Here is a 26,111-nt window from a genome sequence, read left to right as displayed (position 1 = left end):
ACCCTAAAACACTACCCCAGCAGTACCCCCTACACTACCCAAACACCATTGCACTACCCTAAACCCTAAAACACTACCCCAGAAGTACCCCCTACACTACCCAAACACCACTGCACTACCCTAAACCCTTAACCATTACCCCCAACATGCCACCCTACACTACCCAAACATCACTGCACTACCATAAACCCTAAAACACTCCCCCCAGCACGACTCCCTACACTGCCCAAACACAACTGCACTACCCTAAACCCTAAAACACTATCCCAGCACGACCCCCTACACTGCACGAACACCACTGCAATGCCCTAAACCCTAAAACACTACCCCAGCACAACCCTCTACACTGCTCGAACACCACTGCACTGCCCTAAACCCTAAAACACTGCAACAGCACGACCCCTTGCACTGCCCGAACACCACTGCCCTGACCTAAACCCTGAAACACCAGTCCCAGCATGACCCCCTACACTGCCTGAACACCACTGCACTGCCCTAAACCCTGAAACACCAGCCCCAGCACGACCCCCTACACTGCCCGAACACCACTGCACTGCCCTAAACCCTGAAAAACCAGCCTCAGCAGGAACCCCTACACTGCCCGAACACCACTGCACTGCCCTAAACCCTGAAACACCACCCCCAGCATGAACCCCTACACTACCCGAACACCACTGCACTGCCCTAAACCTTGAAACACCACCCCCAGCCTGAACCCCTAAACTGCCCAAACACCCCTGCACTGCCCTAAACCCTGAAACACCACCCCCAGCATGAACCCCTACACTGCCCGAACACCACTGCACTGCCCTAAACCCTGAAACACCACCCCCAGCCAGACCCCCTACACTGCCCGAAAACCACTGCACTGCCCTAAACCCTGAAACACCACCCCCAGAAAGACCCCCTACACTGCCCAAACACCACTGCCCTAAACCCTGAAACCCCAGCCCCTGCATGACACCCTACACTGCCCGAACACCACTGCAGTGCCCTTAACCCTGAAACAACAGCCCCAGCATGACCCCCTACACTGCCCGAACACCACTGCACTGCCCTAAACCCTGAAACACCAGCCCCAGCACGACCCCCTACACTGCCCGAACACCACTGCACTGCCCTAAACCCTGAAACACCAGCCCCAGCATGACCCCCTACACTGCCCGAACACGACTGCACTGCCCTAAACCATGAAACACCAGCCCCAGCATGACCCGCTAAACTGCCCCAACACCACTGCAGTGCCTTAAAACCCAGAAACAACAACCCCAGCAAGACCCCTACACTGCCCGATCACCACTGCATAGCCCTAAACCCTGAAATACCAGCCCCAGCATGACAACCTACACTGCCCGAACACCACTGCACTGCCCTAAACCCTGAAACACCACCCCCAGCGAGACCCCTTACACTGCCCGAACACCACTGCCCTAAACCCTGAAACACCAGCCCCAGCATGACCCCCTACACTGCCCGAACATCACTGCACTGCCCTAAACCCTGAAACACCCGCCCCAGCACAAACCCCTACACAACCCGAACACCACTGCACTGCCCTAATCCCTGAAACACCCGCCCCAGCACAAACCCCTACACAACCCGAACACCACTGCACTGCCCTAAACCCTGAAACACCACCCCTAGCAAGACCCCCTACTCTGCCCGAAACACCACTGCTCTGCCCTAAGCCCTGAAACACCACCCCAAGCACGACCCCTACACTGCCCGAACACCACTGCTCTGCCCTACACCCTGAAACACCACCCCCATCATGACCCCCTACACTGCCCGAACACCACTGCACTGCCCTAATCCCTGAAACACCCGCCCCAGCACGACCCCCTACACAACCCGAACACCACTGCACTGCCCTAAACCCTGAAACACCAGCCCCAGCACGACCCCCTACTCTGCCCGAACACCACTACACTTCCCTAAACCCTGAAACACCAGCCCCTGCATGACCCCCAACACCACCTGAACACCACTGCACTGCCCTAAACCCTGAAACACCACCCCCTGCCCGACACCCTACACTGCCCGAACACTACTGCACTGCCCTAAACCCTGAAACACCACCCCGTGCATGACCCCCTACACTACCCGAACACCACTGCACTGCCCAAACCCTGAAACACCAGCCCCTGCACAAACCCCCACACTGCCCGAACACCGCTGCACTGCCCTAAACCCTGAAACACCACCCCCTGCATGACCCCTGCACGACCCCTACACTGCACGAACACCATTGCACTGCCCTAAACCCTGAAACACCACCCCCTGCATGACCCCCTACACTGCCTGAACACCACTGCACTGCCCTACACCCAGAAACACCACCCCCTGCACGACCCCCTACACTGCCCAAAACCACTACACTGCCCTAAACCCTGAAACACCACCCCTCTGCATGACTCCCTACACTGCCCGAACACCACTGCACTGCCCTAAACCCAAAACACTACCCCAGCACAAACCCCTACACTACCCAATTACCACTGCACTACCATAACCCTAAAACACTACCCCCGGCACAACCCCCTACACTACCCCAAGACCACTGCACTACCCTAAACCCTAAAACATGACCTCCTACACTACCCAAAGACCACTGCACTACCCTAAACCCTAAAGCACTACCCCTAGCATGAACCCCTACACCTCCCAAAGACCACTGAACTACCCAAAACCCTAAAACATGACCCCTACACAACAAAAACACAGTTGCACTACTCTAAACCCTAAAACACTACCCCCAGCATGACTCCCTACACTACAGAAACACCACAGCACAACCCTAAACCCTAAAACACTACCCCCGGCAGTACCCCCTACACTACCCAAACACCACTGCACTACCCTAAACCCTAAAACACTACCCCAGCAGTACCCCCTACACTACCCAAACACCATTGCACTACCCTAAACTCTAAAACACTACCCCAGAAGTACCCCCTACACTACCCAAACACCACTGCACTGTGCTAAACCCTAAAACACTCCCACAGCACGACTCCCTACACTGCCCAAACACCACTGCACTACCCTAAACCCTAACTCTACCCCCAGCATGACCCCCTACACTACCCAAACACTACTGCACTACCCTAAACCCGAAATCTACCCTCAGCACAACCCCCTACACTACCGAAACGCCACTGCACTACCCTAATCCCTAAAACAGTACACCCAGCACGACCTCCTGCACTACACCAACACCACTGCACTACCCTGAATCCTAAGCACTACCCCAGCACGACCCCCTACACTACCCAAACACCACTGCACTACCGGAAACCCTAAAACACTACCCCAGCACAACCCCCTATACTACACAAACACCACTGCACTACCCTAAACCCTAAAACACTACCCCAGCATGACCACCTACACTACACAAACACCACTGCACTGCCCTAAACCCTAAAACACTACACCCAGCACGACCCTCTACACTATACCAACACCACTGCACTACCCTAAACCCTAAATCTACCCCAAGCACGACCCCCTACACTACACAAACATCACTGCACTACCCTAAACCCTAAAACACTACTACCAGCATGACCCCCTACACTACACAAACACCACTGCACTACCCTAAACCCTTAAACACTACCCTCAGCACGACCCACTGCACTACCCTAAACCCTAGATAAGTAACCACCACCCCATGGCCAATCCCCCTTACCTCTAACACCTCATTGTTCCTCTCCGCTCATGGTTCCTGCTTCATGTCATCTCTTAGGGGCGGTGCACGTCGTTGTGAGGAAACAGAACAGCATCTGTTTCCTTACAACGACGTTGATCATCTACATGTTTTTTAGAACGCATAGTCATTTACCATACATACCTTAACAACGAAATTTGTTGTAAAGGCATGCGTTGCAAATGACCATGCGTTCTAAAAAAATGCGTAGTAATGACTTCACGATGTACAACGATGTGTAACGGCTGTTTACCGATTGAAGCTATAGGATAGGATGAAGGAATGTGGTTTTTTTACCGAAACATCATCAGAAAACACAGCTAATGGAAAGCGTCCTCCCTGAAGTGTGGAGCAGTGCCATGAGAGGTCAACGAGACCCCCCGCAGTATGACCGTGCCGCATGACCCATGTGCCGCCCCCAGTGTACGGAAGGCAGAAGCGGCATCTATCGCAGGTCCTCTTGAAGACCGTTGTAGCACTAATTCTACTTTTTGGAACTAGGGCATTTTAACCTTGTTGTTCCTGCCGGATACAAAGAGAAGATCCTGTGTTATTCAGTGCCTTCGTTACCTTTTCTGTGGGTAGTGGCGCTTGTCACTTTGCTGCCCCACCGGTGCACACGACTGGGCTCCCAACCTCGTGTGCCATCTGCAGGGCCTCTGCCCCCAGATCACTGGTTTCGGTTTCTGGAGAGGCAACATAAACAGTTGCTCCCAAAGGACTAGCCTGAACACTTATGTGAATATCCCCTGTGCAAGCATTCCGAGGAAATTATTTCCTAGCTCTCCCATGTCAACGACGATGTCATAATAGCACGACTCCACTCGCAACACCATTTGACGTCATAGGAGCCATAAGAGGACCTCGTCGGTGTGCGGACGCCAGTTCCGCCCATTTGTTCCGTGCCACCGAGGTAAACAGGTGGACCAACACATTTTCACATGAGGCAGCATTTGGAAGGACCCATAACTTCAAAGTAGATGACATTACTGCTAGTTGGGATGGCCTCTCATCCGTTAGTTGTTCGGAAATAACTAGTAAGGAGGTTAACTTTTCAAAAGCAGTGATATGAATATTTGGACATTAATTTATCAAATTCGAGCCTTGAAAAAGCCCAGGGGGTGAAACGTGTGTCGGCTGCTGTTGCTCTCCATGTTTTGAGAAGTGAAAATAAAGTTAACAGAAGTTAGTGATATCTATGGCCGGGGAGGATCCGCGGACCCTATCCGCACCGTAAGCGAACCCTACCCGAACGGAGCGCGCACCCTCCCGATGGCGTGCTGAATGCTAATTGGCTGTCGAGCATCTCTCTACATTCGAAACCAGGAACTGTTGGCGGCCATTTTCTGACTCAGGAGAAGGGAGGCTGAAGAAGCAAGGGGAATAAGTGCGTAACACATATAAAGGGGGCAGAGTGGAAATACTCTGACCCTCTAGAGGTGCTCTGGGGCCCCCCTTTTAAAAAAAAAAAAAGCAGCAAAATGCACGCACGGTGCGCCAATCCTATCGCGTTGGATGCACGGATTCTCTCGCGGTGGGTGCGCGGATCCACGGCAACGTTTTTTGAAAAACGACAAGAAATCATTGGTTGTATAATAACTTTCTACACTGAAAGGTAGGGTGTATATTTTTGTTTTTTAAAGGTATGATTGTTATTGGTTAACAAAAACAGATTGTAAGGAACATTATATATGATAAGCTGATATGTTGAAAAGTCAAGCACACTTCCTGTCTTGTGTAGGAACATTGTGTGCTGAACTTGTGACCTGTGAGCTCAGTGCAGTGTTTCTTGACCTGTTTCTATGGTAACAGGCAGAAGGCAGATTGGGGGAAGGGTTGAAATGTATTTCAGTTGGAAAGGGTTGAAATGTTTAACCAATAGAAATGTGTGTTTGCTTTTGAGTTTATGTGCAAAGGATTGTGATTTGATGTTTACATGTATATGTGTGGAAAATGAAAGGGAAACTTTTCCATTCTTTGCTTTTGCTGAGAGGTGCACAGTGCAGAGATTCTGTAAAAGAAAATATGGTGAGTGATTGATATACTCCTTAATCTACAAAAGAATTTGAAAGATGAGTTATTTAATTGTGAGGGGATGTATGTGGACTATTTTGATTTTCATCCGAGTAATGTATTTTTCCTGCTAAAGTGTAGGGAGTACTTTTTTTCTCTACAATGTGTGTGCATGTAGAAACCATTCTGTGATTGGCATTTGTGTTTTTCATGTGTTTGTAGAGAGATAACTTTGCAGTTTTTATATTTTGGTAGAATTGTTTATGAATTTGTGAAATGAGTTATGTTATGTTTCTATACTAAAATGTAGTACTACTTCTAGATGAAGAAATGTGTTTTCATATAGTGCAAGGGATAGTGTTGTTTGTCTAGAATCACACAGTGAGTCTGTGTGCATTTGGGAACCACTGTGAGAGAAACATTTGGTAATATTGTGTGTTTGCTGACAGATAAGTGTTTTAAAACCAGTCAGGTTGTCAAGTTTTAGTAGCATTAGAAGCCAGTCTTTACTTATGTGTTGATTAAATGAGTCAGGCATTGACACTAAAGTGCAGTCGTGAAATATGTAGATTGTGTGCAGTTCCCTTATCACTTCCAGTGTAGTGAATGAGTTTTGGTAAACTCCTAGGAATACTGGAGCTTGTCTAGAATCACACTGTGAGTCTTTGTGCATTTGGGAACCACTGTGAGAGAAGCGTTTGGTAACATCGTGTATTTGCTAAGAGAAAACTGTTTTAAAACCTGTCGTGTTGTCAAGTTTTAGTAGCATTAGAAGCCAGTCTTTGCTTATGTGTTGATTAAATGAGTCAGGCATTGACACTAAAGAGCAGTCGTGAAATATGTAGATTGTGTGCAGTTCCCTTATCACTTCCAGTGTTGTGAATGAGTTTTGGTAAACTCCTAGGGATACTGGTGCTTGTCTAGAATCACACTGTGAGTCTTAGTGCATTTGGGAACCACTGTGAAATAAGCGTTTGGTAACATTGTGTATTTGCTGACAGAAAACTGTTTTAAAACTTATCATGTTGTCAAGTTTTAGTAGCATTAGAAGCCAGTCATTGCTTATGCGTTTATTATGTGTTGTTTAAATGAGGCAGGCATTGACACTAAAGTGCAGTCGTGAAATATGTAGATTGTGTGCAGTTCCCTTATCACTTCCAGTGTTGTGAATGAGTTTTGGTAAACTCCTAGGGATACTGGTGCTTGTCTAGAATCACACTGTGAGTCTTTGTGCATTTGGGAACCACTGTGAAATACGTGTTTGGTAACATTGTGTATTTGCTGACAGAAAACTGTTTTAAAACTTGTCATGTTGTCAAGTTTTAGTAGCATTAGAAGCCAGTCTTTGCTTATGTGTTGATTAAATGAGTCAGGCATTGACACTAAAGAGCAGTTGTGAAATATGTAGATTGTGTGCAGTTCCCTTATCACTTCGAGTGTTGTGAATGAGTTTTGGTAAACTCCTAGGGATACTGGTGCTTGTCTAGAATCACACTGTGAGTTTTTGTGCATTTGGGAACCACTGTGAAAGAAGCGTTTGGTAACATTGTGTATTTGCTAACAGAAAACTGTTTTGAAACTTGTCATGTTGTCAAGTTTTAGTAGCATTAGAAGCCAGTCATTGCTTATTCGTTGATTAAATGAGTCAGGCATTGACACTAAAGTGCTGTCGTGAAATATGTAGATTGTGTGCAGTTCCCTTACCACTTCCACTGTAGTGAATGAGTTTTGGTAAGCTGCTAGGGATAGTGTTGTTTGTCTAGAATTACACTGTGAGTCTGTGTGTATTTGGGAACCACTGTGAGAGAAGTGTTTGGTAACATTGTGTATTTGCTGACAGATAAGTGTTGTAAAACATGTCATGTTGTCAAGTTTTAGTAGCATTAGAAGACAGTTATGGCTTATACTTTCATTATATGAGTCAGGCATTGACAGTAAATTGCAGTTGTGAAATATGTAGATTGTGTGCAGTTCCCTTACCACTTGCACTGTAGTGAATGAGTTTTGGTAAGCTTATAGGGATAGTGGTGCTTGTCTAGAATCATACTGTGAGTTAGTGTGTATTTGGGATCACTGTGAGAGAATCATTTGATAACATCATGTATTTGCTGACAGATAACCGTTTTAAAATCTGTCATGTTGAGAAGTTTTAGTAGCATTAGAATCCAGTCTTTGCATATATGTTGATTAAATGAGTCATGCTTTGACACTGGTGTGCTGTACTTAAATATGTAGATTGTGTGCAGTACCATTAACTCTTCCAGACTAGTGAATGAGTTTTGGTAAACTCCTAGGATAGTGTTGCTTGTCTAAAATCACACTGTGAGTCTGTGTGCATTTGGGTAAGGATTGTGAGAGAAGCATTTGGTAACATCGTGTATTTGCTGACAGATAACTGTTTTAAAACCTGTCATGTTGTCAAGTTTTAGTAGCATTAGAAGACAGTTATGGCTTATGCTTTCATTATATGAGTCAGGCATTGACACAAAAGTGCAGTCATGAAATATGAAGATTGTGTGCTGTTAGCTTACCACTTCCACAGTAGTGAATGATTTTTGTTAAACTCCTAGGTATAGTGGTTGTTGTCTAGAATTACACTGTGAGTCTGTGTGCATTTGAGAACCACTGTGAGAGAAGCATTTGGTAACATCGTGTATTTTCTGACAGATAACTAATTTAAAACCTCTCATGTTGTCAAGTTTTAGTAGCATTAGAAGCTAGTCTTTGCTTATGCATTGATAAAATGAGTCAGGGTTTGACACTAAGGTGTAGTACCATGTACTATTCTGTTCACTGTGGCAGAACTGAAAATGTATAAGTTTTACCTAAGCACGGTCCTAGAAGTAGTCTGACTATTTAGTCAGTTTCTAAGTACCAAATAGATTGCTTCAAATAAAAGTGTTCTGCCATACTATACACCTGTCTTTTACAACTTCAATTCCCTAGTCAGTATCCATACACTTCCAGGAAACATCCTGTCACTTCCTTTGCAGTCCTCTAGAGACCCATTCAACAGCATGTACTAATCCATTGACTGTGCCAAAACTCAAACACTTATAAATTCACCTAGACACTCTCTTTCCAGTACTCTAATGATTCAGTCACTGCCTAAGTATTCATGCACTGAGCCAGTTCTTAGCACATGGACTACGTCAAACCCATATCCACTATGCATGCAGTCCTCTAACCACCTACACACTTGTCTTTCACACCTTCAATTCCCCAGTCAGTATCCGTTCACTTCCAGCAAACACCCTGTCACTGCCGTTACACTCCTCTAGTGACCCATTCAGCATCATGTACTAATCCATTCACAGCGCCAAATCCTAATAAATTCACCCAGGCACTCTCCTTGCAGTACTCTAATCATTCAGTCAGTACCCAGGTACTCATCCAGTGACCCAGGCCTTAGTATATGGACTGCTTCAAACCCTTATCTTCTATGTATGCAGTCCTCTAACCACCTACACAATTGTCTTTCACACCTTCAACTCCCTAGTCAGTATCCATACACTTCCAGGAAATACCCTGTGACTCTCTTTGCAGTCCTCTAGTGACCCATTCAGCACCATGTACTAATCCATTCACTGTGCTAAAACCCAACCACTTATAAATTCACCAAGATACTATCTTTGCAGTACTCTAATCATTCAGTCAGTGCCTAAGTATTCATACACTGAGCCAGGCCTTAGCACATGGACTGCTTCAAACCCCTATGCACTATGCATGCAGTCTTCTAACCACCTAGACACTTGTCTTTCACACTTTCAATTTCCTAGTCAGTATACATACAGTCCAGCACTTGTCACTGCCTTTGCACTCCTCTAGTGACCCATTCAGTACCAAGTACTAATCTATTCTCTGTGCGAAAAGCATAGCACTCATAAATTCACCTAGGCACTCTCCTTGCTGTACGATAATCATTCAGTCAGTACCCAAGTAGTCATGCAGTGAGCCAGGCCTTAGCACATGGACTGCTTTAAATGCCTATGCAGTATGGATGCAGTCCTCTAATCACCTACACAGTTGTGTTTCACACCTTCTATTCCCTAGTTAGTATTCATACTCTTCTAGCAAACACCCTGTGAGTCACCAAGTGTGTCTCCTCATACTACTGTAATCATTTAGTTAGTTAGCATGTAGTGTTTTAGTGAGGTAGGCTTTAGGGCATGAACTGCTTCAAAGTAGTATGCACTATGCATGTAGTTTTTTAATGATCGTCACACTTGTGGTTCAGGGCTATAGTTTCATAGTCAGTTTTTATATAAAATGTGTTTGTACGGTAATGGAATAGTATAAATTTGAAAGTTATTAATATACATTTATTTGTGATTCTTTTTTACAGATACAGAACAGGAGTGTTTCTTATCTGTTTGCACTCTTCTCGTGCAAGATTGTTTGGATGAAGGGTCCTTAGGTGTTTCATCATACTTGCTGTGCCGCACGAGTATTTTTTGTTACGATCTCCTCGTAACAGAACTCTTTGGCAAATCTTGCGAGTGACGAAGGTGGCATTGGTCTTTGTTTGCTCCTTGGAAAAAGTAAAACATTTCCTCACCACTGAAGAAAAACGTTGTTTGTGTGGTGCCTTCTGCAAAACATTTTCTTCAGATTCGGTAAATATTTTAAAGCGGCAACATTTTCAGTTTTTGTAAGATAAACGTATAAAATTTTGTTAGCTGTATGCATTTTATACATCTGTGATTTGTTTCTTGTGGTATTTTGTTGAGAATACCATGTTTTTTTTTTTTTAACAATCTTTCTTATTTTCGAGGTCTGTCGTCGACATCCATTGTCCCCACAGTAGTGTTCCGCCTTGTTGTTTTTTATTATTGCTGTTACATTTTGTTTATTAGTTTATTGTTCATATATATGTTAATAAAAAAATAAAGTTTGAAAATAGTTTTTCGTTTATATATTTATTATTATAAAAAATAAAGTTTGAAAAAAAAAATAATAACGTTTTTGGTTGTTCTCTTAACTGCTGTGTGACTCTTTATTGTTCTTATTACTGTTATTTTGATGGAGTCCACCATGGTGTTAAATTTTGGGGGACTTATCGCTGGAATACTGGTGAAATCTGCAGTTTGCACTAACTTCTGAATAGTGTGTTAGATTTATCTCAACTTTACTTCCGTTAAAGTGCTGATAATGAAATGGAGAGTAGCCGTTCCCGTGCAAAAAGACACAAGGTGCACCTTTCCGATTTATTCTAAATACTAAAATCCTGTATTGAATTGCACTGAGGTATTGGCTGCAGTTACAGTGTACACACAAAATCTATTAAGAAATCTCATTGTATTTATATTGATTGGGAATAGTGCGTCAGGTGCTGGATCTTGACGAGATACACTGCTCAGTTTGTATATTGCTCTGCACACGAAAAAAATCACATCACAACTTTCACAGCAATTGCAATGCGAAGCAAATTCCGGTGATAAGACACGTTAGCACCAGGGATTTTACACCTGCTTTCTGCTGGTGTTAAGCAGGACAACTACCTGCACCATGAAAGGGAACACAGTCAAGAGCCACACCAGAACACCCACAGGTACTATAGAGTCAATGAGCATGATACAGGGATACCCATGAGGGCCAGAAGACTCATCGCAACAACTCCAGGACCGCCAATGCCCCCCAAACCCATAGCTTAGTAAGTGTGTCCCTGTGGTCATTGTCTTAGCATGATAGGCACGAGTCCTGCAACATCATAGTGTGCTGTCACCTCAGCGTTGGCAGTGAGCCTGGATGTGTAGCTACGTACGCATCCTCCTGCATGCACAACTGGCGTGTGCTGGTCTGGGGTTCACAGGTCAGTGCAGGGGTGTGCCTATCCGGCAAGGGGAACGGGATGTCTCAGACATGTCCGTGTACAGGAATTGCGGTAAGTGTGTCTCTGTGTTCTGGTGTGGCCTGCTACAAGAGCCGCAGCAGTTGATGTTGTAAACTGGCATGCACCACCTCCAAACGGCACTGTGATGTTGTAGTTGGAATGTAGCAGGACATGCGCAAATAGGCATTACAATGGTGTGCTGTACGAGTGCACGAGATACAACAGCGCACCGTACAAAAGTGTGGGGGCTCGTGGGAGGGAGGTGCAGCCGTTTGGCAACATAACACACAGTGAACTCGACCATGTGCCATATGCTGGGCATCTCATCCATGATGACCACGGTCGCAGACATCCCACAACACCAACGACTGGCCTTTGTACACATCCTGTATGAATGCAGCGTGGTTTTCACTTCTATGCTCATTCAGTAGTGTGATGTTGGCGGGTTGTGTGACTAGTGCTGCTTATTGGTGTGTTTCATTTTAGCCATTGTTAGTCTATATGTGTGTTGTACATAATTGTGCATGTGTGCCATTCTGCCCATCTCCCCCCATCCCCCCACTCCCTTCTTCTTCCTCTTCCTACTGCTGTTGTGTCTATAATTATGTTGCTGCACATATAAATACATGTAAAGAATAAATTAGAATAGTTCCTTGATTCTTTTAGGTTTCAAAACTTCTCTATTGGTTTCTTTTCAATTTTCCATATGAACCATTTTTTAAATATTGAACAACACATAGAAGTCAGAAGTGCAATGTATTCTTTCAACACACTTTCTATAACATTCTACAACACGTGCAGGTTAAAAGTTCATCAATTTTTTAAAACTTAACAATATTTTTTTGTAACATTTTCTTGAATATTTAACGACACGTGCAGGTTAAAAGTTGACGATTGTTTTAAGTTCGAACAGTGCCTTTCAAATACAAGTAGCAGGTGTGGTTGATCTGAGCAAATTTGATCCTTTGATATGTACTCCACGTTGAAACTGCTTTTTCTTACATCACAAAGATGCTTTTCCACAAAACTAATTTGCACCCTACTTTTAAAAAAGAATGCTTTTCTTGATATCTTCAGAGATAAGTTATAGATAGGAATTAGCATTTAAAAAACCTTTGAAATTCACTGAAAAAACCATAGGTTTCAGGGGCATTATAGTTAGGAATTGGCATTTAAAAAACCTTAGAAATTCACTGAAAAAACCAAAGGTTTCAGGGGCGTTATAGTTAGCTGGACATTTCCCTCGTACAAAACCCTAGAAATTCCCCTGTTTTAGTTAGTTCAGCTAACTATAACTCGCGCCCCCGCAATGCACTGCTGATGACGTCACATATTACATCACTCATGACATGGTCAGTGACATCACTGATGACATGTACCAGTCCACTCCTCCTGCCCTCCATTGCCCAATTCTATGGCCCATCATTGACCTGCTTAGCCTCTGTGCTTAGCTTGCTGCCCCTATTCTCCTTCCCCCTGCCCTCCGATGTTTTTGTGCATGCCCCTGCTCCATCCTTTTTGCCCACCATGTTCCATGGACCTGCCACTCTTATCTACTCTGAGTGTTCTGTTGAGCTGCCACTCCCCTCCCACCTGCCTAGCATTGTCAGATGACTGTAACCTGTCCCTGCCACCTCCACCCTGCCTGTCCACATGCCATGCCCCTATACCCTTCCTCCTGTCCTCCATGGTCCATTTTACTGACACACCCTTCTGCACTCCCTGGTCTGTTGTGCTGCAACTGCTCCTCCTGCCTGCCCAGCGTGGTCTATTGTGAGGCCCCTTCCCCTGAACTCTCTTGTCTGTGCCCAGGTTCTGACCCTCCCTTCTATCCTCCATGGTCCCTTGTGCATGCCCCTGCACCCTCCTTCTTGCCCATCATAGCCATTGTGCTGACACTAACCCTCCCGCTTGCCATGCATGGTCATCTGTGCTGCCATGGCCCCTCCCACCTGCCCTGTGTGGTCAGCTAGCTGCCCCTGACCCCCTCCCACCTTCCCTCCATGGTCTGTGTGTATGCCATCATAGTCTCATTCTTGCTCTCCATGGTGTGTCTTGTTTCTAGTGCCCATCCTGCCCGACCTCAATGGTCATCTTGCTGCTCCTGCCCTGCCCCATTGCCCCCAGCCCTCTATTTCCATGGGCAGACCCCTATTCCCTCCCTCCTGGCTTGTCTGTTCCATTATAAGGCCCCTGATCCGTCCCTCCTGCCCTTTATGGTCTGTTATGCTGCAGCTTTCTCTCCTGTCTGTCCATTATGGTCAGCTAGTTACCATTGCCTCTTTCCCCTTTGTTCTCTGTTGTCCATGTGCATGGTCCTGTCCCCTACCTATTGCTTTCTATGGACTGTGGTGCTGCACTCCCCTCCCGCATGCGCTGTGCGGTGTATTGTGCTGCTGCAAACCCTGATGCCTGCCCTGTAGGGTCAGTTTGGTGCACCTCTCCATGTCCCTCCTGTCCTCTGTTATCCGAGTACATGTCCCTGCTCCAATTCCTCCTGCCTACCATGATCCAATGTACCATACTTGCGAACATTTTGAACTTGGTAAGAGGGAGATTTTGAAAAAAAACTGGGGTATTGATTTTCCCGTTTGAGTTACATTGAAAAAGAGGAGATTGTAGACACGAGACAGATCAAATAAAGCCCATTTGAGCTTAAAAACATTGGACGTTTCCTGGCTGAAACGGGTCTGTTGGAATGTATGGTTGTACTACCACTGCCTCTTCCTTCTGCCCACAATGGTCTATTATATTGCCACAGCCTCTCTTGCCAGTCCTGTATTGTTGGTTTGTTGCCCCTGCCCCCCTTTCCACTGCCCTCCATAGTCTATTGTGCTGCCACTGCCCTTCCTGCCTGCCCTTTGTGGTCAAATTGTTGCCTCTGCACTCTCCTACCTGCCTTCAATTTTCAGAGTCCGTGCCCCTGGCCTCTGCCTCTCAACAGTATCCCAATAATAGATTGCTAACATTCTATATTTATTACAAAAGTGTGGAATGCCTGACGTCATCTTGATGTAATCAAAACTGTAATACCTAGAGCATTTCCTTTAGAAATTACATATATGAGAGGGTCTTATTTGCATCAAAATTATGGTTAGTGCTCTAAAAAACTAAAATGAGGACTAAAATGAGGACATATTTTCTGAGTTTTCAAATAGCGACAAAGAACTTTTAAATTATTTGTAATCTTTATGTTTTTTTATCCAGTTGACCACTTGATTAAATGTTGCACCTAGTGGAGAGGAGGTCGTGTAACTTCCAGAGCTGCAGAATTTGTAACTGGGGTACCAGGTTGGAGTTTCTGCTTCAGCTCAACATTCTGTGATTCTGGTCAAATCACTTAATCTCCCCAATTCTACAACCAAAATGAATTTGATCTTGTGTGATGTAACCAATGCTCATGTAAAGCACTCCAATACCTGACAAGTCTGCACTATATAAAACTGCAAATACACAAAAAATAGGGGCCAGATTTACGTTCCCTGGCGCATCCCTGCAAATCAGCAGGGATGCACTAGGGAAGATGCGTTATGCAAGTTTGCCCTTGCGCCACCTCAGATGCGCCGCATTTACAATGCGGTGCATCTTGGCACAAGGACAAGCAGATGCGTGACGCATCTGCCGGCGTAAGGTTGGCGCAGTGCTGAAGTTGTGTCGCAAGTGCGACGCAACTCCAGCACTGTTCCAACCTGCGCTATCCGTAACATGGTGCGTCACGCCTTACGCCTGCTTGAAGCAGGCGTAAGGATTTGACGCACCAGCGTCGGAAAAGTGACTGCGTGAAATCTTGTAGATTTCACTGCGTCACTTTTCCAAGGCTTTTTCCGACGTAACGCCCACCCTGCATACATTAAACCTGACGCGGGTTTAATGTGGTGCAGGGCTTTACAACTTGACGCATCTCCCTAGATGCGTCACGTTGTAAATATGTTGCAGCATGGCGCTAGCTTTGTGCTGCCGCTGCGTCACAAAAGTGACGCACCGGTGGCGCAAAAGTGGTGCATGGGGCTTGTAAATCTGCCCCTAAGTGTTATGCACACTTCTGTCATTTGGCTACATGTGGGCTACATCTGGGTGATATTTGCGCTGCATTTGGGCTCTTTTGTCTCTGGTGGCCATCTTGTGGTCAGACTTCATTCTCACATGAATGAGAAAGATAATGTGAATTTACAGAAAATATGCTCTCAGTTTAGCTTATAGATCACCTTCCGAACCTCTGTGGGAAAAACATGAGAAAATAGTTTTCTCTCAAACATGATTCATGATATCACAGCAGAAGGCTGTTTCACATGGCAAAATCACCTTAGAACACACCACGATTCCTAAAATGAGTATGGTACCATCAACAAATGATTTATAATGCAACTAAAGTCTTAAAACCGTTTATTAACTGCAATGCTTTTTAATGAGGTGCTATCATGTATATTGGTCCCAAGATGGCTGCCAACACTTCTTGGATCAAGTACTGACAGCCAATCAGATCTCACGATGAGATGTGTGGGTAGGCTCCGCTCAGATATATCTATCTTTTTAACTCTAATTTTCTCAGGAACTACTGAACGGATTTACACCATTTAAGCAAAAGGCATGAGTCTGAACTGAGGACTACCTCTTTGCCAAATTTGGTGTAATTCCGTTCAGCAGTGAAGTACCCAAAAATATCCCAAGGGCCACACTTACCAGTGACCCGCAATCATATTCTTAATAATGGTCAGTCGGCAACGGAGAAGGTTCAAAAGCTTTATTGGCCAAAGCAAAACTCTATATAGAGGAGCCTCATTGATCCTCACCCATCAGGTGCGCCGAGGAAGACTGAAGACTCCTTGACAACATCACACTTATATACATAACAGATTCCGCATACAAAGCCATACAAGTGGAAAAGTACCAGTTAGTCCATGGGCTCCTAAATGAGCTCATACAGTGTTAGGTTTCAGTCTTACACAAAGGGTTGCTATCTATACAGAGAAGGTCGGCAGGGTGACTCCCTTTTCGTCTCAGGGCCTGAAGGAATTCGCTTGATACTCCCTACAGCAGATGTGACCTTGGGCCTCGGCCGTAAATACGACTATCCTGTCTCTGGGCTGGTACGAACTAAATCATGAAGATGGTAGGCAGGGGAAACTACGTGATCTGACACATGGTCTATCGCAAACCAAGATGGCCACAGTATGGTTTTCGGCCCTTTTTGTCATATAAGAGGAAACGAAAGAAAACGCTTCTTCTAGAACATACATATAGGCGTTTATGTGATTAGAATACCGTCGTAGAAACATTGTGCTAACTTTACATGGTGCAAATTCACAGAACGAATGATTTTAATCCCTCAGATCGGCCCTTTTAGCACAATGTAGCTAATATACTACCTCAATCTTCAAAGATGCCTTCATCTATTTGCATCATGTCATATATCTCCTTCTGTACTAACTGAGTGCCTATCCCAGCTGGACGTGGTTTAGTTCCGGGAAGGGCAAGAAGGAGTCGATTTGTGCAATAAGAACAACAGGCAGGTCCACATTGTATGCAGACACAACAGGTGAAAATGAAACCTGCTATACCCAACAGGATCATAAGCAATTTCCATCCCCAAGTGGCAAAGAGGCCCCAGAACCAGCCAGAAAGGGACGAGGTACCGGTGTCTGTATGGATTTCAGATGCCAAACGGTGCAATTTTTGAATGGCTAAATGCACAGAGGGGCCGGAGTCAGGTATATACACACAGCAAGAACTGCCGATCACTCTGCATGCTCCTCCACGATCAGCTAAGATAACGTCTAAAACCATACGATTTTGAAGCGTTACAAGCCTGGTCGCTTGAAGCTCAACAGTTAGGTTAGTTAGTATTCCTGCAGTGATATTCACTACTCCCTCTTCTACTCTAGATAACCTTCTGATTTCTTTGCTAGTCAAAATGGGTCCCCATATTGGCAAGACTCCTTTCATTATGTCCACAAAATGTTGTGCAGGAGTATCGGTCTGATCAGTAGCATCCCCCGTGGTAGCTCGTGTTCCTAAGCTCTGCCGGTTCAGTGAATGGGTCTTATGATAGTCAGAAGGGGCTATATAGACTGGGGGGTATAAGAAAGACAAATAACATCTACCTGACCATCCTCTGGGGAGCCATGTGTACGCATTTTCCCCACATACAAAATATACATTCGGAGGAGTAAGCATTGGTGGGCTACTGAATGTTCGTAATCTGTACGTATAATTGCATTTACTAAATCCAACTGCCAAGTGACCGGTGCCATGTACACAAAAGGAAGATGATGCATTTAGTACCGGGACCGGAATAACCTTATCATCGGATACATTTCGTTCCTGAAAATATTTGAAATATTCAGTGAAATTGAAAGACATAAAATCCAAAACTTCATCTCTTAACCAGGTGTCATTTGCATATTCAGTATACTTATTCATGCAAGCAGTCGGGTCTAGTGTACCATCTGTACCATCTTCATTCGGAGTGAATCCATGATGCACCTCTATATATGCTAGAATCAATTCATAGTCCTTTTCAGAAAATCGGTGTTCATCAATAGTATAGTGCGTATATATCATCGACAGCAATTTAAACCATGCTTCACAACTACCTAGATATGACAAGGGCATCGAAATGAAAAGATCATGTTTATGCATAACTGAGGGGAGGAGGCCACAGACCCAGCACTCGGTGGCATTGGTCGAACTATGGGTTTGGTGCAGCATTTCAATAAAAGCATTCTTTACATAGGTCTGACGATGTCTTTGTTTATGCGGGGCGAAAGTATGGAAATGATGCTCTTCGGGAACGGGAGTAGAAGTTACCAGGGTATGCATAGGATGACGATATTCTAAATAAATGAATACACTTAAGCATGTTACTAATGATACAGTTATTATGGCTATGAATACTATCTTAATACGCAAGCTCCAAGCAGAAAACATAGGCATATATGGGTGCAGAGGACGTGGAGCTATAGGTCGCTCCTGTTCGGGAACAAAGTGAGCGAAGGGATACATCCTTGCTAAAAGTCCAAATATAATCTAAGGGGAATGAGCCTACTTGCAGTCCAACCTGCCAGAGGGTGCTTCTTTCCTGTGTCCGTTCAGAGCCTCACAGGCAGGCTCCTATTGTTCATCAAAAAAGAAAAAGAATACCAAAACAGAAGAAATTGCAAAAACTTCTCGCGTTGGAGCTGCACTTGATGCAGCTCTTACTGGAAAGCTTTTACCTGGGCCCCACTAATCAATCAATGTCTCTATTTTCTTTCTGAACAGAGCTTTTGCCGACAATTCAGAGCTCTCAACTAGTTCAGTCCAGTGTTCTCTTAGATTATACCAGGATTTACTCAAGTCTCTCTTCTCTTTCTCTAGCAATAATGCTAAGGGCAAAAGGTCAGGCCATTTCAGCCCTGTGGTGTCTTGCAGCTTAGCCAATTTCAACTTTAAAATCCCGTTATACTTTTCCACCAACCCTGCTGATTGGGGGTGGCGTGCAGCATGAAACTTCTGCTTTATGGACAAACCACTACAAATATGTTCTATAAGGTTGGCATTGAAGTGTTTTCCATTGTCACTCCAAATTACGCAGGGTAAACCATAACGAGGAAAAAACTCTTTTACTAGAGCTTTGGCTGTGGCTAGAGCGGTGTTCTCCTTGGTGGGGTATGCTTCCACCCATTTACTGAATGCGCAGACCACTACTAGAACATACTTGAGATTATTTACCCGCTCTAATTGAATGAAGTCCATTTGTAACACCTCAAAAGTTAAGGTTGGGGGCGCGAAATTCCCTTTCAGTACAGGGACACCACCCCCTGGATTATGCTGTAAACAGATCATACAGTTCTGAACCAAATGTGTTGCAGTTTTATTAATATTGGTGTTATACCATACAGAATCTAGTACTGCACAAATGCCCTTAACGCCTATATGCGCAGGGCCGTGTGCCATGGATACTATCACATTCACAAATGTGTTTGGGAGTAACCACCTACATTTGTCTGATAGGTCGATCCAACACCCATTTTCGTCTAGTTTCCCTATCTGTTCTTGCCAATACACTAATTCTTCAGGGGTCGCTTCTTATTGTATTTCTCTTACACTGTCCATAGTGCTATTGAATATTTCTGTTTCTACCATTCCTCTTGGTGAGCTGGCTACAAACATGGAGGTGGTGTTTGACTGGGCAGTTTCTTTAGCGATTCTGTCAGCAAATGCATTTCCTTTGCCCACATCATCGATTACAGCTTTATGAGCGCTACACTTAACAACAGCAATGTCCTTTGGTAAGGTCAGGGCAGCCAACAATCTCAATACTAACGGGCCGTTCCTTATCTTCTGGCCATGCGAAGTGAGGAAACCCCTCTCCGCCTATGACCGTCCAAAGTTATGTGCTACACCGAAAGCATATTGACTATCGGTGTAGACATTCACTCTCAAACCCTCACTGAACTCACAGGCTCGAAGCAAGGCTACTAATTCGGCCGCCTGGGCAGATTTATAAGACACCTTGGCCGTTTCAACTATAGTTTGCAGAGTGGTAATTGCATAGGCAGATGTGGTAGTGCCATTCAGTAACCTAGAACATGAGCCATCGACATACAACTCCCCTTATGGGTCAGATAAAGGAGTGTCTGTCAGGTCTATTCGTCCCTTCGTTTCTTCCTCTGTTCGAAACACACAATCATGTATGTCCTGATCTTGCTTTTCCGAAGGGAGGGGTAGTAACGTGGCAGGGTTCAGAGTGGCACATCTTTTGATAGTGATATGGGGTGCAAACAGGGTCAATTCATACCCTGTAAGACGCGCACTAGTTAAGTGCTGCGTCTTGGTCCTGTTTAGTAATACATCCACAGCGTGAGGCACCATCACCGTGAGGTCAGTATTCAGGACGAGCCCTTCTGATTGTCGAATTGCCACTGCAACAGCCACCATGGCCCTTAGACAACTGGGAAGTGCCCTGGCGACATTATCCAATACCGCCGAAAAGTATGCACAGGGTTTTTGCTTACCACCAAAACCCTGTGTTAACACTGAAAGCAAGCAACCGTCCACCTCATGCACATAGAGTGTAAAAGGCTTCCAGTAGTCAGGAGTACCAAGCACAGGAGCAGAACAAAGAACAGATTTCAGAGAGACAAAAGCGTCCTGACATTCAACAGTCCAAGGTAAAGGCTCATGCACATCTTTAGTGGTCAGATATAGTAGGGGTTTAATCAGAAGGGAAAAGTTAGGGATCCACTGGCGACAGTAAGAGGTTATGCCAAGGAAAATGCAGACATCCCGTTGCGTGCAAGGAACAGACATGTTAGATATAGCTGTTATACGATCAGGAGTTAGACGCCTACCCTCCTTCGACAGGAGATGACCTAAATAGGTCACCTCCGGTCGACAATATTGAAATTTAGTCAAAGATACCTTATTGTCATGGTGGGCCAAATGCTGCAACAATATAACTGTAGCATCCCGACAACCCTGTTCAGTATCTGAAGCCACTAATAGATCATCGACATACTGTAACAATACGTTACCATCGGGCAGAATTAGAGTGTCCAATAGGGCCTTTAGTGCTTGACTATAAATATTAGGGCTTTCTGTATAGCCCTGAGGAGCGCGACAAAACCTGAAGCTGTGACCATCTAATGAGAATCCGAAAAGATATCTGCTATCAGGATGAATGGGGATGCTAAAGAAAGCATTTTTTAGATCAATCACAGAAAAATATCGAGCTGTAGGAGGAATCATAGTTAATATGGTGGTTATATCAGGTACTACAGGGTACTGAGGTACCACGATCTTGTTTATTTCTGGTAAATCGATCAGAAAACGATATGTATCTACATAATCAGGATTGCAATCGACGGAGGCCCTTTTAAGAATAGGAAGAATGGGACTATTACACATATTGGAGGTTGTCTCTTCAACCACCCCAGATCAGATCAGATCCTGAATAATGGACAGCAAGGCCCGTTCACCTGCAGGGGCAATTTTGTATTGCGGTATTTTTGGTAACCGAGCATTTTTCTTCAGGGTAATTGATATTGGGGGTATCCTTAACAGACCCACATCAGTGTCCCCGGTGGCCCAAAGTGTTTTTGGAATCTCCGCGAATTCAGGGGGCAAAGTGTCCGTCTCAGAGAAATACTGCACCGAAGGGGCTTGGACCGTCAAATAAACACCGTCTGGGGAGCAATATATACGAGCGTGTAACCTTTTCAGTAAGTCTATGCCTAATAAATTCTCCCCACATTGCGATGTTAGAAGGAACGGTGAATCAATAGAGATAGGACCCAGAGCAAAAGAAAGAGGTTGAGAAATGGGGCTCACCACCGGCGTTCCAGAGAAACCTACAGACACGTTATCTTGGCCAGACAGAGCAGCCCCAGGGACAAGGGCATGTGAAACAGAATTGTTCATAGCTCCTGTGTCAACTAGGAACTTCCCCGATGCGCCCTTTTTATCGTTTAAGAGGAAACGAAAGAAAACGCTTCTTCTAGAACATACATATAGGCGTTTATGTGATTAGAATACCGTCGTAGATACATTGTGCTAACTTTACATGGTGCAAATTCACAGAACAAATGATTTTAATCCCTCAGCAGTTCAGGCTGTAGGTGCGTCAACAGGTCCTATGGGAAAATGCATGGGGAAAACATGTTTTGGGACCCCCCTTTTTTCTCGGCCCCCGCTTGACGAATCACCGTGAAATTTTCAGGATAGGAGTGGACTGGAGCTGGCCAAAAGTTTGGAAAAGTTCGCGAAGATTCGTCAATCGCCTCCAACGTTATTCCAAATAGAATGTTGCGGATTTCCAATGGAAAATAGGTCCTAACTATAACTGCCTACTGGCGACTGCCAGTAGGTAATATTCACTGAACAAACTATACGTTTCAGGGACGTTATAGTTAGTTGGTCATTTCACTCATATAATACCAGAGAAATTCACCCGTTATTGTTAGTTGAGCTAACTATAATTTGCGCGCCCGCAGTGCACTGATGATTACGTCATATATTACATCACTCATGACATGGTCAGTGACATCACTGATGACATCACTGATGACATCTCAAATGACATCACTGATGACATCATTGATGACCTCATCCAGTGAATGTGTGTTTCTGTAAAGGTTAGGTATTTTTCATATATATCTATGCCAAGGTGTATAGGAAGAAAGAGTGAATTTTCAAGTCCCTGAATTGATTATTTAGTAGGTGCGTGACTGACTGTATAAGTGAGTGATTGAACATGTGTTACTGAATGTATGGGTTAGTGACTAAACTGTGTGAAAGTCTGTATTAGTGTCTCAGTTGGTGTATAAGCGGCTGCATGGGTTGGTGAGTAGCTACATCAGTGTCTATATGGGTTATTGATTTGTTGTCTGAGTGCCTGAGGGTCTGTGTGGGTGGGTGGGAGGTGTGTGACTCTGTGCATACATGTCTGAGTGGGTGATTCACTGGTTGTATGGATTCAAAAGTATATCTGGGAAGGGCTTTTTGGGTGAGTTAGTGTCTATGGGTGTGTTGGTGAGTGAATGAATGTCTCACTGGTATATGTGTGAGTAACTACATATGTTTTAAGGCAGTATATGTGAGTGTTGGAATATATAAATGACTATACGTGAGAGTAAGTTATTTGAAGAGTGGGTGTATAAAAGAGTGTCTGCTTGTGTCTGTGTTTGTATAAGACAGTAAGTATGTGTTAGTATCTGCATAAATAAGTGATGTGGTGGGTGTATAAATAACGCAGTTGGTGTGTATAACTGTATACATGAGTAAATGGGTACGTCATTGATTCTTTGCATGACTGACTAGGTGTGTGAGTAACTCTGGATGAGTGGCAGACTGTGACTGTATGTATAGGTGTATGAGTGCATATTATAGTACCGTATTGATGAGTAACTGCATGTATAAGTGAGTGAACGTGAGTGTAGACCTAGGAAATAGTGGGTGGTATGTAGTATCTGGCATTGTTGTTTGTATGGTTTCAAAAATAGTAGTTTGCATTTTAGAGTGCGTGTATCAAAGTTTATATTAGGCCATCAGTATGTGCATCAGATTATTAGGTGGATGATGTCATCAGTGATGTCATGAGTGATGTCACTGACCATGTCATGAGTGATGTAATATGTGACGTCATCACCTGTGCATTTCGGGCGCGCGAGTTATAGTTAGCTCAACTAACTATAACGGGCGATTTTTTCTGGTTTTATATGAGTCAAATGTCCAACTAACTATAGCCTCCCTGAAACCTATGGTTTTTTCAGTGAATTTCTAAGGTTTTTTAAATGCTAATTCCTTACTATAACGTCTGTAAAGTATAAAACCTATGGTTTTTTCAGTGAATTTCAAAGGTTTTTTAAATGTTAATTTCATATTTTAATATTTATAAAACCTATATTTTTTCTATTTTTGTAAGATTTTGGAACTCTATTATCCTTTTTTTTTAATTTGAAAAATATGTAATGTTTTATATCTTCAAAAAAAAGTATGTATATCTTTTTTTTTGTTGAGGAAACTGAAGTCCAGTACCGGTAGTGTACCAAGCTCCATCAGCATGTAAATCCTATCCGCCATATTGCTAAACTCGTAAAGGATGCGCATTTCGTATCCGACGGGTTCGTGGCACCGCGTCCCGCGTAACATCATATACGTATGTGGTCGCGCCAGCTGCTACTTTGGTATGCGATAGGTATGCAGTACCAAGTCACGCCTTACGTCATGTACGTATGGGGTCACGCCCTCTGCGTGTTGCGTATGTGATGACTGCACACTGCCAGGCCAGGTGTTACATCATAGACATAAGGTGTCGCGCCGGGAACGCCATTCCCTCATTTTTTTTCCTTCTCAAAACTATATCTAAATAAGTTTAAAGTGTATATGAGAACAAGCGATAATCAAAAATATTTTAAACATTTATATATTTCTTACTGTAATAAACATATATTATGGTAAATATATTTTCTCAAAATCGCGTCGGATGAGGCTTCCTTGCGCACTCTGTGCGCGATTGCCATGTGACCTTAAAGAAAAGCATTTCATTGGTTCATAATATTTCCCATTGTAACAGTTGGAGGACCCCAACCATTTTAGTCATTCTCTCTACTGCGTTTGATGAGAGACTCCTCTTCTGCTTACAGAGCTTTTTTGAAAACGTGTTGCTATATACACATATCTGACACTACACACAACATGCAACCATCATCTTAATCAATGTTCATGCTCTGTAAAGTAGCCTTCCACCTGTGATAGCCATGCATGTAAAAGCTACATAACAGAACTTTTCCCCACTGCCAGAGGTAACATGGTTGCATACGCTGTCCACAGCGCAATGTAATGTAGTACGACCCAGGGGCAGTATCATGCATTGATATTGAACACATGGACACAGATAGATAGTGGAAGTGGGTACGGGCACGTGCGCTCGACTCCTTTTTATTACCAGGGTCACATATCCAGTGACGTCTATGCTGAATGAGTCTGGGGTGAGTGTAAACCAGCCCTCAGGGAATAGTTGCTGCTAGCATCAACTACAACAGTAATCATTGGATCACACACAGAGATTCAATAATAAAAGGGTCAATAGTTTGTGCTGCAGTAAGGTAGGGACACTAGAAGTGAAATAATACAGAAAAGATTCTATTGTGAAAGAACCATAACTTGTGGAATACTGAGATACAGGCAGTAGATCTGAAATAATACACAAAAAGATTGTATCATAAAGAGTCCATCAGGTCTAGTGGACTCAGATAGTCACATCAAAAGCATTCAGAATGTGCACAGCCAACGATAATGTGTGCTGCGGGCGGGGCGTACTAGGAGCAATGTCTGTTGCCTACAACACTACATCATCTGCAATAGCAACTCAATCTGAATTGTAAACACTGCTGTCTGCAGTGTAGGCCAGAGAGCGGTCAGCAAGGGCCCACAGCGATGTGGCATTGACTTGAGCTGTCCTGTTTGCAGTACGCGAAGCAAGAAAAACTGTGTGTGGACCCTGCGATGATGCGTATGCGTGGTGCGGACAGAGCCCACTGGAGCAATGTCTTTTGCCTACAGGACTGCGTCATCTACAATAGCGACTCGATCTGAATTGTGAACACTGCTGTCTGAAGTGTAAATTGAAGGCAGTAGTGAGTACAGTCTTCCATGAATACTTTTTCTTACTTGCTCTTCACAAAATACAACATAAATGACACAAAACTCTGCAATAAATAAATCAAAACAATTCGAATTGCGATCTCTGCTGTCCACTGTGTACACTGTTATTCAGTGTTCTTTACCAATACCAATAAGAATTTGGTCATTGTACTAGACCTATATGTCATCTTAAAAAACTTCTTCAACCAAGTATACTAAAAGGCTATTGTGTATATTTCAATAGACGTTGTAGTTAGTTGACTACTGGATTCTGTAATTAAACAATCACCACTCGATCTGAATTGTAAGCTCTGCTGACCGCAGTGTAGGCCAGAGGCAGTGGTTATTAACACCTCACAACCACGTGCCACTGGATTCAGAAGCACCTGATCGGAGGGGGTACACACAAATCACCACAAACTTTTACCT

Source organism: Triturus cristatus, chromosome 4_2, assembly GCF_964204655.1.
Source record: "Triturus cristatus chromosome 4_2, aTriCri1.1, whole genome shotgun sequence".
Classification (NCBI taxonomy): Eukaryota; Metazoa; Chordata; class Amphibia; order Caudata; family Salamandridae; genus Triturus; species Triturus cristatus.
The sequence above is the reverse complement of the archived record's forward strand: the minus strand, read 5'-3'. Positions refer to the sequence as shown.